The sequence below is a fragment of the Vidua chalybeata genome, chromosome Z (assembly GCF_026979565.1).
Source record: "Vidua chalybeata isolate OUT-0048 chromosome Z, bVidCha1 merged haplotype, whole genome shotgun sequence".
Lineage (NCBI taxonomy): Eukaryota > Metazoa > Chordata > Aves > Passeriformes > Viduidae > Vidua > Vidua chalybeata.
The window spans coordinates 55,987,306-56,002,420 of NC_071570.1; the positions used below are offsets into that span (position 1 = coordinate 55,987,306).

Genomic DNA, 15,115 nt, shown 5'->3' on the forward strand with positions numbered 1-15,115 from the left:
CCTGTGTTCCCCCATCCAGCATTTAACCAGCCTAAATGTATTTAAAATTTTAGACTGCTGAAGCCCTATAGCAAGCAGAAGATATCCTTGCAGCTTTTTTCATGGATGCTCATCAGCAATGTCCAAGTGTTTCACAAACATTCCACAATTCATTCACAGTCTTACAGGATTACAGGATGAGAAAGCATTATTATCCCCATCCAGAGGCTGGAAACAAAGGGGCTTACAGGAAGCCACAGAAAACCACAGACAAAGGGCCAGGACGAGAAGCATGGGAGCACACAGGTGTTCCTGTGTATCCGTCCACATCTCCAGACTGTACTGATCACTGCCAGAAGTGGGATGTGACTCTTACTGCAGTTCACTTACTTCATACACCCAACACCAAAAGGCTCAATGAAGACAACATAAATAAGAAAGCACACATCTTTCCTGGCTACAGTCTGCCTTGTTTTGAGTTGTGCTTATTAGCATGCAAGGCTACCATCACAGAGCCAGAGACACAGGCTATTCCCTGTAGCCTTGTGTGTATTAGTTATAACAATGTTTCTTCTTTTCACAGTGCTTCACAGAACCACGAAACAGTTGAGCATGGAAAGGAGTTCTGGAGATCATCCAGTCCAACCCCTTGCCCATGCCTCAGCTGGAGCCTATTGCTCAGGACTGCATCCATGTGGTTTTTGAGTATCTCCAAGGACAGAGAGACGCTCCACCACTTCAGAGAAACCTGTGCCAGTTCTTGGCCACCATGATAAACTGTTTCCTCAGCAAGGCTGCTGATGACATCAAGCTGACAGTGCAGCTGACGCTCCTGAAGGGTGGGATACCATCCAAAGGGACCTGGACAGGCTCAAAATGAGGGCACAAGGGCTTGAGATGAAGCTCAAAAAGATCAAGTGCAAGGTGCTGCACCTGGATTGGGGCAATTCCCAGTATCAAACCAGGTTGGAGAATGAAGGGATTGAAAGCAGCCCCAAGAAGAAGGACTTGGGGGTGCTGGTGGATGAGAGGCTGGACATGGTTCAGCCATGGGCATTTACTGCCCAGAAAGCCAAATGTGTCCTGGGCTGCACCAAAAGCAGTGTGGCCAGCAGGGGAGGGAGGGGATTCTGTCCCTCTGCTCTGCTTTGATGAGACCCCACTGCAGTGACCAGCTCTGGCGTCCCAGCACAGGAAAGACAAGGACCTTCTGTATCAAACCCAGAAGGGGGCCACAAAGATGACAAAAGGGATACAACATGTCTCCTAAGAGAATTGGGACTGTTCAGCTCGGAGAAGGCTTTCGTACCTGAAGAAGGCCTACAACAAAGTCGGAGAGGCATTTTATACCGTGACTTGTGGAAATAAAATCAGAGGCAATAGTTTCAAACTAAAAAAGAGTGAGTTTAGTTTGGGTTTTAGGAACAAATCCTAATTTGTGGGACTGATGAGGCACTAGAACAGGTTGCCCAGAGAAGTGGTGGATGTCCCACTCTGTCCCACACTCTGAACCTCACAGTTTGAAGGTGCTGGAGCTGTTCAACATAAAGAATTAATCCTTTTCATAACAAAAATATTAGGCACTGTTTGATTACCACTTTACAAAAAGATGTTGCTACTGTCAATTGGCAGTTTTCTACTATACTTTCTTCTCATAAATGAAAATAATTAGATCATTTATTCAAGACCACATGTGGCAGAAACCAGGCTTAGCTTGCATTCTTGTGCAGCATCCAGTGAACAGTGTTCTTTTTCCTTAGAAAGGTGTCAAGGACAGGAGTAAGAAACACTTCTTTTAAAGAATTGTTTGATGAAAGATAAGAGAATATTTTATTTAGTTCAGTTTAACCATTTATTTAGAAACAAAATATTTTCTTGGCAGACAAGTAAGCTCTAGCATCCCACCACACTGAAAAGCTCGGTTTCACCTTACTCCTCTACAGCATCTCTCATGTCACAGTAACAAATGAGAGTCTATTTTGTATTCCTCTTTGTCTGACAGTATTGATTTTATGTGAAATATTTTTTTGGCATGAAAAAAAAATTGCACTAACTAATCCTTTTATGTTCTAACTTTTAAGCCATGTTTTCTCCCTTGTCTTTGTTAAATAGCATGGAAAGTGCAGAGTGAAAGAATTAGACGCTTTACAGACGTTTTCAGACTATATCCTTAGATACAGATCAATTAGGTTTTTTTGGTTGGTTGATTGGTTTTTAATGCAGATAGAAAATAAATTTCTGCATAAAAAAATTACTAAAATCTGATGTGCGACTATACCTATTGACAAACTTCACTCATACAATAGAGTACCCTAATAAGAAGGTTCACTGACTTCATTTTCAAGCAGATGGAGTAACTTAACAATTAATTTGACAAATCAAAAATAACCCTTACTACATAAACTAAAAAAAAAATCCCCAACAACAACAAAACCCTCACAAACCAAAACAAGAAACTCTTAGCAGTGCAAGGACCCTCCTTGAAATGTTGAAAAAACATACACATTCCTTCTCTTAAAAAGAATTCCAAATCCTTTTAACAGAGTTGGATTGTGTTTTATATACTATAGTGACCTTACTGTTTTTGTTGATATTTCTTATAATTTATATAATTTCACTTTTTTTCCACACCGTGATTATGCTCTAGATTCAATGTTTTGATACAGAACATTTTAAAACCTCACTTTCCAACACTGTTCCTTAACCCAGTCTCTCATCTGGATTTTAACACTTGCAAAATATATGACCTGGATATGATGGCTCTTTAAGGCTGAACTTAACAATCAAATTTGGAATAGGGACTATAAAATTAATTTTTGGGACTGGAAATTTGCCAGAAATCTCTCTGACACTCTATTGCCCTTTCCATAATTCCTTACAGAGGGGAATTAAATAGTGAGACAGTCAGTTAAAACTCCATGGAAAAGCAGACTACCTCAGTACAAACAATAAGGGATATACACCCAGATGCAGAGCATCCACCACCAATGCTGCAGGAGGCATGAAGTGGGCATGCAGGCGTGAGTTTATGTCAGCATGTATAGGCGTATCCATGACATTGAAATCTATAGAGGACAGTTAAAAATAGCCGTGGAAACAGATGAAAGCAGACTTCAGCATGGTTTAATAATCTGTCCAGAAGGCTTGGAAAGCCCTCTCTTAAGTCTAGGTTGGCATGTCTTCATATCACATACAGATCAAAGCAATTACACAGCTGTCTGCATGTCCTGCAATCACACTACTCGATTGCAGTGTAGGCACATCCAGAAATAGTGCTACTGTAGATATGTTCATCTAAAAACTGCATTTGCAAAAAGCAAAGCCTGGAAGCATACTGTAAAGCATATGGGACTTGATGAGGAATATATGCTGGAGAGTGTCCATTTTGCTAAATTCCATTAGCTGGAATTGTGGAGGGCTTCCCTTATACTCCTGTACCATGCATTGGTTGGCCTCTCCTGTGGGGATTCACAGAGTCAGGCCAGATTAACCTGAACCTTCAAGGACAGCAATTCACCCGGCTTTACCATCTACAGAAGAGACACCATACACTCTAAAGGCAGCTGGGAGAAACCTTGTGACGTGTAAACAGCACTCATTCCTCTCCATTCCAATGCAGTACCAATGCTGGGTTCTGAGCCCCTGACCCAAGCAGGCATATTAGCTACCTACTGATTCAAGGATAGTAATTTCAGAAGAACATCAAGACACCAACACCTTTATCTATCAGTACTGCTAACAGGGACAGGACTTACTGTGATGCAGAAACCCAGAGCTGATAAAACCCCTCAAATTCAAAACCTCCTCTCCTCCAACAGTGGTTTGCTGCATGGCAGCAACACTACAACTCCTTTACTGGCTCTAGCCTCTACTGGCTACAAAAAACAAACCACAACAAACACTATATCCTCTCAAGGATTGCTTACTACCTTTTGTCCAGCAAGTCACCAAAGGGATGCACGTATGTTCTTAAACCGTCTGCACAGTGAATGAATGATTCACTCTGAGGAGATTTTGTGTGCATTTTGCTAAATCACAACCAGAAGACAAGTTAAGAAGGAATGCAGTTATTCAGCATATTTTGCTGCCTTACCAGGAGAGTATAAAGACACACAAGAGCTAATGTTGATTCAGACAATTAAAGACCTGGTAGGAATTGGATCACAGAAGCAGGAATTACATACATGCCAATTTACCATGGGAAGAAGCAAGCTAGTGAAATACATAAAGTTTTGTGTGCAGGGATAAACATTCTGTGCTGCTGCCTGTCTCTTTGTGGAAACCCTAAGCACATGCACAGTTGTGCTCCAATTAGTTGTCTGGACCTGAGCATCTCAGCACCCAAACAGCAAAACCTTCACTCACCAGGCAACACCATTCCAGCAAATTCTGCTAAACTGGGAGAAGCTGCTGACTCCATTGAAGAGATGCCCTGCAGACACCTTGACAAATTATAAGGCTGGGCAATCACCATTCATATGAAGCATAACAAGGGCAAGAGCCATGTTCTGCACCTGGGACAGGGCACTCCTAGCTGTAAGGACAGACTGAGAGGCTGGAGAAGGAATTAAAGGTCCCATGAAAGAGGATCTGGTGGTTCTGATCAAGAGCAAGTTGACTATAAGTCAACAGTATGCCCTGGCAGTCAAAAAGCCCAACCGCATCCCAGGGTGCATCAAGCATATGGAAGAATTCCTCTACGTTATAAATGTGAATTTGGTAACTACACGAGCGCTACTCTCAGTTCTTGCCAACAAAAGAACAACACCCCACATCCTGGGGTGCATCAGGGACAGCATCACCAAACTGGCCAGGGAAGGGATTGTCCCTCTCTGCTCTGCTCTGGGGCAGCCTCACCTCCAGTGCTGGGGGCAATTTTGGGCACCACAACACCAAAAAGACATTGAGCTGTTAGAGAGTGTCCAGAGGAGGGCCATGAGGATGGTGAAGGGCCTTGAGGTGAAGCTGTGTGAGGAGTGGCTGAGGTCACTTGGTCTGTTCAGGCTGAAGGAGACTGAGAGGAGACCTCACTGCAGTTACAGCTTCCTCCTGAGGGGAAGAGGAGAGGCAGGCACTGATCTCTTCTCTGTGGTGACAGTGACAGGACCCAGGGAAAAGCCTGAAGTTGTGTTAGGGGAAGTTTAGACTGGATATCAGAAAAAAGCTCTTCACACAGAGGGTGAAGGTTCTTCACCCAGGGGAGTGGTCACAGCACCAAGCCCAATGTTTCAATGTTAATGACAAGTAAATAATTAGTGATGTAAGTGTAACTCATTTTCCCAGTGATTCCATTCTGTAACTCGAGGTAAGTTTTTGGCCATGTCCTAGCAACAAGCACAACTATTGTGCTTTATCCAGAGCTCAGCATGTGAGTTGGCAAAATGGTAATATCCTAGATATTAACATAATTTGGACACATAACTGAAAACTCTTTCCATGTAACAAGAGGACAAATGAGTACACTTATACTTAGCACAATAGAATGTGGGTCAAGGAATATGACACAGCTTATTTACTTTACTAGCACTCTTCTGCTTCTGTGTGTGGTATATTTTCAAGATATATTTTGCTTCATTTTTTTTTGGCCCTTTTTTTTTGTTTGCTTTTAAAAGCATCTTTGAGACAGCTTTTACAAATATTCAAATAAGTGTCTCAACAGGCTGACAACTTCAATATTTAAAGTCTTAAGCCCATTCAAAAGCAGCTCATGGGATCTTCATAAATGTACTACAGTGACTCAACTGGAACTGACAGCATAGCATAAAAAAGGCAGAATATTTACATCTGAATTTTAGTTAAAGAGAACATGAGGAATGTACATGCACATATAAGCAGTTAAAGGTATTTTCTAATTCTATAAGAAAAAGAGGCCAGTCAGTATGGCAAGATCCTGCAAAAGAACTACATGGATGAATAACCTGCAGGGAACCACAGCTCCAAATCACAATCACATGCACGTCCCTGTCATGCACATCACAGATTCACAGAATGGCTGGGGTTGGAAGGGACCTCTGGAGATCATTTAATCCAATCCCCCTGATAAAGCAGGCTCACCCAGAGCAGGTTGCACAGGATCATGTCCAGGCTGGTCCAGGAAGGAGACTTCACAACCTCTCTGGGCAGCTTGTTTCAAGAAAGCTATGCAGCACAGCCTGGTTTTTAGTCACAGATGCAAACAAGTTGGTTAAAATGGGGAGGGAGGGAGGGGATTGAAGGGAAGTGCTAAGTTCCTGATTAGAATTTCATTTTAAATGGAAAGTTCCAGATTGATTCAGTAACAATAAAACAGAAGGGGGGAGAAGGGGGAGGACTTATATATAAGATACGTAAAACAATGCTTTTTTTATCTGGTATAAACAAAAATAATGCCAGCAATTTGACTGTAAACAAGAACTGAGGAGGAAATTGAACCGAAAAGGAAATGATTACAGCAAACCTCACAAACCTCTTGCTATGTTTTAACTAGAAAAAACACTTTTAAGCACTGCTTCATAATTCTTTATGAAGTGCAAATCAGCCATATTCATATTCAAAATAAGGAGTGTTTTTGTAAACACTCCTTAACACACAAGAAAACATACCTACTGAAGGATTGTCCCGATTGCCAAACTATGACAGCTGAATTGTACTTTTCTTTGATAACTCTAAGACCTTCAGACCTCTGAGTCACTTGGAGCTTTATTGTAGAAGAAGAAACCAGTTCCACCTTAGACAGGTAAATAGCAGATGATATTTCTACCACAAAAATTAATTAATTATTTCCCCCCCTCAGTTTAGAACTGTCTTAGGGACTTAAATCAATAAAGTATCTGATGCATATGTTCTATCTTCTTGTTTCCAATGGTTCCACTGTGCATATAAAGCTATTGTAGAAACACATTTGTATTTAAAGAGAAATTCCCTTGTGTTTACTATGCACCTGCTCCATGTAAGCCTATCTTTAAGAAACAACAGATCTGCCAGAAAAAGAGGGAGCTCAGACACAACACTACTCCAAGTCCCCTTGCCAATTATCTAAGCACTGTTTCCTTCAGTTTAGTTTAGTTATGGTCCTATTCAGACAAGTGTTGAAAAGAATTACTATTTGCCCTTCCAAAATCCAATGTTTCTCAAGTTTTTCTAACATACTTTTCATTTTGACAATGATCATATAGATTTAAACTGTAAAAAAAGCACTGTATTTGCTAAGCAACACAAAGTAAAGCAGTGGCAAATAGATTACTTACAGATTTGCACATGAAAAATATAAACTTTGTTTTACTTGGCATCAATTTTAATTATCATGGCTGCATAAGGAAGGGTGAGAATATTACCCTCTTGACATCTACCTGAAAAGAGATGCAGGTTTATTCCAGTAAAACTGAAATAAAAAATAATTGTTCCCTGCCTCCTTAGTCATGATTCATGGGTTGCCTCTTGAACTTCATGCACAAAATCAGAGACAGACAAGGGTACAGATAAAGCTCTGATACACACCTCATCTAGTCAGCTGAAATGTTTAAACACCAGGTGAGGGAGATAACTTGCTGCATCCCACAAAGGCTGCTGAACCTTTGTTCAGTCTTTGTGCTCATGAGGTGCAGCATCACTGCTTCATGACACCAAACTATGTGCAAGGACCATCATTCCTGCACCACTGCCAACAGGACTTTTGCGCTGCTGTCTGTGACAGATGAGCCACCCCACAGGGCTGCCTCTGGCTGCCTGCTCCGCCTTTCTTGACGGCATATCTAGCATGTAGAAGCAGCGCTACTTGTGTGTCTTCATTTCCGAGGACAGACGCTACAGTAGCTGCAGCAGGGCTGCCATGCTTTCTCCTTCCTGCTTCTAATCAGACAAGTGTCCAAGGACAGAGCTATTGTGAAGTAGGTACAGGTCTGAGACATCCTGGAAGAGGACTGTGAGAAAGAGAGCTGTGCCAATGCAGGTGGTATTCCACCTCAGGTGTGTGTGGGATGAACTCTTCTTCCACCTATGGAGTCCACATGGGAACAGATTTCAGGTGCCAGAAAAAATGGACAATTGGGAAGCAGAGGGACACTTCATAGTTTTTCAAGTTCTGTTGATGCCCAGTCAAGAAACAGTTACAAAATACCTGATATTTGGGATCATAGTTTTGCAATTATGAAAAAAATGACTTATCGCTTATTCACAGTACTCCATGAAGGGACTGAATCTTCAAGGGTACCTTCAGTCACCTTGTCCAAGCAGTCTAATTTTACATGCAGCTCTTTGTAAACTTGGAAGTTGGCCCCAAAGAACTCATGACATACTTACTTTCCATGTTGCTGTCATTAGAGAAAAAGATAGTAAGACAAGCAGCTTCTAGCTAATGTAAGCTACTATCTTCTAGAATTTCCCTACCTGAAAGACTGCCCAGCTCCTTATACCAAAATGACACTTAAAAGCATTTTGAGTAGCCTGCACTGGACTGCTTGCTCAAAAAAAGAAGGAGATTTTTTTTTAACCAGTCTCCTTGAATTTGGAGGTAATTCTGCATTGGGCCAGTACTCTGATGTAGTTTTATTTTACTCACTTTTTCAACAAGCTGCAAGTTACACACATGCTTTCTGCAGCACACTGAATCAATGACACAGACCAGAAATCACAAACACCTGAAAAATAAGTGAACTGCCAGTTTAAGACAGTGTAAGTGACTGTATTAAGCAGAATGGCCAGTCTGCACAAGTCAGTCTTATACCACATACCCCTTACAAAGGGAGCCTTTTTATTACAGGCCTTTTCACACATGGGCTAAAGTGATGAGGCAAGTGTCTCATTGACTACTGAACAAGCCAAATTCTAATTGTTTCATTCAGATGAAAAGTGCTTCTCACTGTGTTTGAACTACCTCTTGAGTAATCCCCAAAGCCTGCTCTTGCAACCAGCTCACCTGCTAAATCTTCAAAATATGGCTCCAGTTTTCTACAAGGCATATTTGCAGGCTTAGCAGTATGAAGACTGAAGTGGTTTACCAAGTTCACCAACCATGAGCTCACCCATGAGCTAATTGCAGAGCATTTTATGGTGAAGAAACTCATGTTTATGGGTGGTAGTAAGGCAACAGGTCATGCTTTTTATGGCTTGCTGGAAGCACACGTAGTGCACATAACTCCTATATTCAGCAAGGGCAGGACACCATTAAAAGTCTGCTACAGCATGCTACACAAGGCTAAATGCATGCACATCATTCAATATAATTTCTGGCTGCAGGATCAGTGCTATTTGCATAAAATATAAAATTATTTTGATTTCCCAATGGTATGATTGTATATATTTCTTCAGACATTTAAATAGCAGAAAAGGGTCCAACAGTCAAGTGATTTGCTTCACTTGATTTCACTTCAATTTCAACTCAATAATTGAGTTCACTTCAATTATTTTTTAAAACATTTTTTCGGCTACCTTTTGCTGTTAGAATGCTGAGGTATAAAACGAGGCTAAGATTGTCCATGGAAAACACAGGCACTAGCAGTTTTTTGGTGGGTTTTGGGGTGAGGGGACTTTTTGAGGACCAGTTGTGACTGATTAATATCTCTGTAATAGATGTGGCTTTAAGCTAGCCATTGAAAGTGCTCTGAGATGATAACACTGAGATGCTTTAGGTGCTGGTTTGTATCCAGTATCATCAGAACCTGATTCTCGAGTTCTTCTTTATATAAATTACATCTGCTCTCATTAAGCGCTCATTGATGCGGGTATGAAAAAGGTTTGATCCCTGCTGCTGCAGAAACACGATTTTGGTCTGACCCAAGTATAAGCCTTGGAGCATGTTTCTACCAGACAACTTGGCGTTTGTTTCCCCACAGTTACAAACATGAAACTCCTACTTGATTTTCTTCCAGATTTCGGCTTGCCCGGCGGGACAGGAGGGTGCTGACGGCTGGGTGCCCGCCCGGACGCCCGGCTCCGAGCAGAGCAGCGGCAGATCTGCGGCGGCGGCGAGTGTCAGCGGCTTACACTGCGCTACCAGGGCTTCGCGGCGGCACTTCGCGCGGCTGACATCACGTATGTGCTCAGCCCCAGAGAAAACCCCCGCGTTCAGCCCTGATTTCATGCCCAAAGCACTTCCCCGGGGCGGGCTGGCGGGGACTGGGGCCGGGGCTCGCCCCCCGCCGTCGCTCGCTCCCGCCTGCCGCCCGCGTCTCCCGCCGCCCGGCAGCCCCGCTCCAGCGCCCCGGGAACGCCTCGGCGAGGGAAGCGCCTCCAGAGCCATCCGCACCCCCGCGGGGCACCCCGGGCTCGGCTCCGCGCCCCTTCTCCCGCCGCCCCGGGGGCAGCGCTGTCGGCGGCAACAAAGCCCCCGTCCGCTCCGCTCCCCTCTGCTCACCTCACCCTTGCGCTCCGCTCGGCCGCGGCCGTTCCACGGCAGCCGGGGTGATGGAGACGAGGAAAAGACCCAGGTGCCTCTCGGCTGCCGCCCCCCGCCACTCCCCGCCGGTATAGGCAGCGCTCCGGCAGCAGCCCGCCTCCCGCCGCCCCGCCCTCCGCCCCTGCCCTGCCACCAGGCAGCGGCCGGCAGGAGCGGGAGGAGGAGGAGAGGGAAGGAGGGAGGCAGGGACGGAGGGAGGGAAAGGGGCGGCTCCGCCCGGACCTGCTGCGTCACAATGCCGGGGCGCTGCCACGTGACCGGTGGGGGGCGGGGGCGCGGGGGTTGCGCGGAACCCTGCGCTGGGGCGGCCGCAGAGGCGAGAGCGGCGGGCCGGGGCCGGGGCCGGGGCCGGGGCCGCGGCCGCGGCCGCGGTGCTGCCCCCGGCACCGCCGTCCCGTCACAGCCGTCCCGCGGGTCCTGCGCGCGTCGGGAGCGATTGCCCGCGGTTTCTGAGAACGCTGCTCCGGCGTGTCCAATGCGAAGCGCGTGGCACGCCGCTGCACTAAAAATAATGGAAATGCAAAGCTCAGTGCCTGAAATGCCGAGTTCGATCCGCTCGCATCTGTTTAAAATAAAACTCGGTGGATTTGGGGGTAGATTTTTTTTTTTTTTTTAATCTGCTGTAAAACCTGGAAAGCCTCGCTGCTTCACTCTGTTCACAGGTTCACGAGGACAGAGGCGGTGGCATCCTAGTACGCCTTCCCATCGAGCTGGTCCCACTTGCCTTGGCAAGAAACCAGCGTTTTCTCAGACAGTGCCGCTAAATGTCCTTCTGCACCCCGCCGCTGCAGGAGCTCGATGAGCCGGGCAGAAACCCGCCGGCTGTCCCTCAGGCACTGCAGGGATGCACGAAGAAAAGGATCCTCCAAACAGCTTAGCCCGAGTAACATCTTGCCACCCAGGCACCTGGTGGCAGCACGAGGAGAGTAGAAAAGTGAACCCTTTGGCTGGGTTTTCCTCGTTGTTATTTAGCCTATTTTGTTTCCCCCTTACTTTTCATAGGCACATTTTCCATCCTGTCTCTTAAGGTGTATCCCTTTATATACCTTTCCACCTTCCACTGCTTTTGTGTGCTTTTACTTTTCAAACACAGAACATTATACATTTCATATGTATAAGTGAGGAGTGCAAGAGCCCGCAAGATGCAGAAATTTAAGTGAATTTATGCTAGTTTGGCTTTGTGGAAAACTACTGCCCAGAGAACACACAGAACACGCTCAGCATTACACAAGCATGCCCACATCAGTCAGCACGTAGCACTGCTCTGGACAAGTGTCTCTGGGGAAAATGCTTTAGTCTCCAGCTAAGTAGGTCTCTGTTCTTCCTGTAGGGATTTCTAGTGAAAGTGCCTGAACTCCCCTACTCCCCCCATTTTAATTCTGCTTAGCTGAGTCAGTCACACAGACACAGTCATCAGACAGTACCAACCTTGAGAAGCTTGTCATCTGAACCCAGCAACTTGGATATAAAAGGAAATATAGTTTTCCATGATAGATTACTTGGGCTATCTAGGAGCTGCATCATGCATTTTCAGCTTATTTAATATATTTCCCAGAAGTGGGAAGCTGTTGTATTTTTTCTTTTTAAATTACATTTTTAAGATTTGTAGAAAATAAACTTGAATATGAATTACAGTGATGGACTCTAATGTTTATGTGCAAAGCCAATTATATGGTGCAATATTATCTTAACCAGCTGTGCATATTGAACGTGGAGAAAGGAGTGCTTTGGACAGGTCTTCTGCTTTTATGTCATTCTCTTTTAGGAAAATGATATTTGTGTACTGCACATTTCACACATGTATGTATATGGAGATTAGTAACCATTTGGGGTATTTGTAATGCACTTGATTAGGTGGTTTTATCCAGGCATGTTGGTCAGCTGTGTGTGATTAAATGGTTTGAAAGGAATGCAGGTCAGCTCCAGAATACAATGTCATATAGGAGTATGACCTGCCTGACAAACAGTGTTGATGAAAAAACAAAACCAAAAAAATCTTATTTTAATGTCGAGTCTATAAATACCATTGATATGCAAATACATTTTGTAGGATAAAAGCTTGCCAAGCGTCTTTGTGCATGTTATATATTAGTATCTCTATTAGCACTGATAACCCTGTTTGTGTATGTACTTCTGAAATCATTGCTCAAAATATTGTTTAAATAAGAAACGCTGATTAGGCTGTATGACTGTAAAATCCCTTAAATTACTATATATAACTTCAGTTCTTGTAAGAACTTCAGGATGGATTTTTACTGCCACTTATATGGCCCCATCATTATTTTTTGTCTAAAATAAAATCACAGAATGTTAGCTCTCTTCTTGCTGTGCGTGCAGATACAAACATTTGTTGAAATAGTAAAAAGCTTGTCATTGATAATCCTATTCCCAATGGAGTAAAGTGATTTAAAAATATGTTGCCTGTTGTTTTTCTAGTATGTCTCTGCATACTAGTGGTTTGTTGAACCTCGGTATTCCTACGTGGTGAAGCCAAGGCCAGTACTTGTGTCAACTGCAGAGTATGGCTGGATGCACATGAGAACAGACTGATCTCTGGCCCACATCAAGGGCCCATGGCAGCCAGCAGCAATCACAGCATCTGTCAGTGATCACATACATTGACTTTAATGAACACAAGACAAAACCTATTGCATCCTGGGTTTTAGGTTCAGATTTGGGGTTCTCAGATTTGGTCTTTGTTAGCTTACCGGTTCCATGTATCCTCGTGTATCCCCCATGTCCCCCCCTCCCACGGATGTTAGCCCCAGGCTGCCTGCCATTGGGTTTTCTCCCCTGCCACTCCTGTGACCACTCCCCCTTCCGTCCCCAGGAATTCCATGTCCGTCACCTAATTTTTGCTATCCCACTCGCCCCAAAGCCCTTTGTCCGCCCCCGTCGTGTTCCTATTGGTTGCTGTGGCCACGTCACCACCATGGCATCTGCGCTCATTGGGTGGAGGGTTCCTGTCCTCCCCTGTCCCACCCCTATATCCCTCCGCAGGTCCCCAGCCTCCAGACGAGATTCATCCATGCAAGGTTGGGAGCAGCCGTGGCTTCTCCATCAAGGCTCCCGCGACCAATAAAGCATCCAGCCGCCATACGGACAGATTTGGATGAATTTCCTGCTTCTTTGTTTCCTTCCCTTGCGCTGACAGCAACACGCGACCAGCCCACCCCGGGGTGCAACCGCAGAAGTGCCCGGAAGTAGCGGCAGCACCGACCCCAATGAGAAGTCGAGGCGCCCAATCCGTGAGCTCAGGAGCCGACCGGGTCCAGGAAAAGTAACGCGCAGCTGCTAAAACCCTCCATTGCTTTTGAAATTCTTCTAGGAGAGGAGTTTGAGACAGATTTAAAAGTGTGGTGTTTGGTGACACTACTCATGAAGACATGGCCACATTATCCTTAAGGCACAAAGCCCATAGGGACATTTCCTGCAGGAGATTTTTCTATTCCTATGCAGGACCAATGGTAGTGTCTCTATATATTTGTTCCTGGATATGTGCACCAGTCTTGTGAAGCAAAAGGTAGACAGGAACAGAAAGGAGGCAGCAGAAGCCTGGAAGAGATGAACCCAAGCAACATACAGTACGTTGTCATTTTTTCCAGAGCATTAAGGCTGGGAATCAGAGTTGTACAGGTAAGTCTAACAGTTGGTAACCTGTGAACTTCCAGATGGTGATCTAGGACTGCTGATGTATAATATCTCTACCAAGGAACATCACCAAGAGTATCATATTAGCAAAACCTAGCAATTACAATGTAAGAATATCTCCTGAAATAACAAAGAACAAGCTTTAGTACGGTCAAATGATGAACCATGATTACTCACAGTCATTCAAGGCAGTCATCGGGGCACTTCAATGTTCTCTTTCTTTAAAAAAAAAAAATTACAAAGATTGAAAACACATTTTGCTTTGAGAATCAGTAAGAGCAACTACCATTTTGAAGCATAACAGAATTTATCTACTGATTTCAAAAGAGTGAGTCCAAACCAGGTGAATTGTTCCTGGCTTCACCTTTCAGATTCTGAGTGAATGTAAATAGGACACAGATCAAGTCAACTTTGCATCTAACTTTCAAAAAGCATAATTCCTTTTTTTCCCCACCTTCAGTCTACCCTGCAATAAATATATAAAATATTTTGCTCAGTTTGGAAGAAAACATTTTAATTCTTAGATGTACATAAGAATTGAGCAAATAACGGTATAGGCACAATTCTCTTAGGCTGAGAAAATGATGACAATATTTCACAGAGTGCTGGAAGTGATGACTTACTGTTTCACCTTGATTAAGACAAACACATACAAACATATGCTGATGAGTAAGTCGACCATCTGAGATTCATGGAACTGCTAAATCTGAAGGAAAATTGAGACTACATAGCTAGGACTGCAATAAAACAATTGTTTTTCTGCTGTGTTTTTGCATTGTTTTCAGTGCTTGTAATGCCTAAACCTGATCTGTTAGCCCACAGTGGGCCAATCTCACATCAGCAGAATTCAGAAAGCGTTTGCCTTGAAAAGAATGCAGATCAGTTCCTCATCCATAAGAAGAGAGAAGCTTACAAAACCAGAAATAATTGGTTCAAAAGCATCTTTCAGTGCACATAGCTTTGTTTCTGGGATTGAGCAGAAAGCATTTTCTGCAATCTTAAGAGGCCATTTAGTTGGCAGCATCATGGGCGGAGAGGAGACTCAAACCTGGGCTTTATTAAATGCTTATTTATTTGATCTATTCTGCCAGATAAATCACACAGAGAATTTCA

At 44.0% G+C, this 15,115-nt stretch overlaps 1 protein-coding gene across 1 annotated transcript in view; it reads right to left on the reverse strand.

Annotated features, from left to right (window-relative positions):
• The window catches only part of SNCAIP (synuclein alpha interacting protein), a 96,385-nt gene extending 85,839 nt beyond the window's left edge, over window positions 1-10,546 (reverse strand). Inside the window, exon 1 of the mRNA XM_053932497.1 lies at window positions 10,310-10,546. The gene's annotated coding sequence lies outside the window, so the exon portion shown is untranslated. The remainder of the gene's footprint in view (window positions 1-10,309) is intronic.
• Window positions 10,547-15,115: the final 4,569 nt, after the last annotated feature.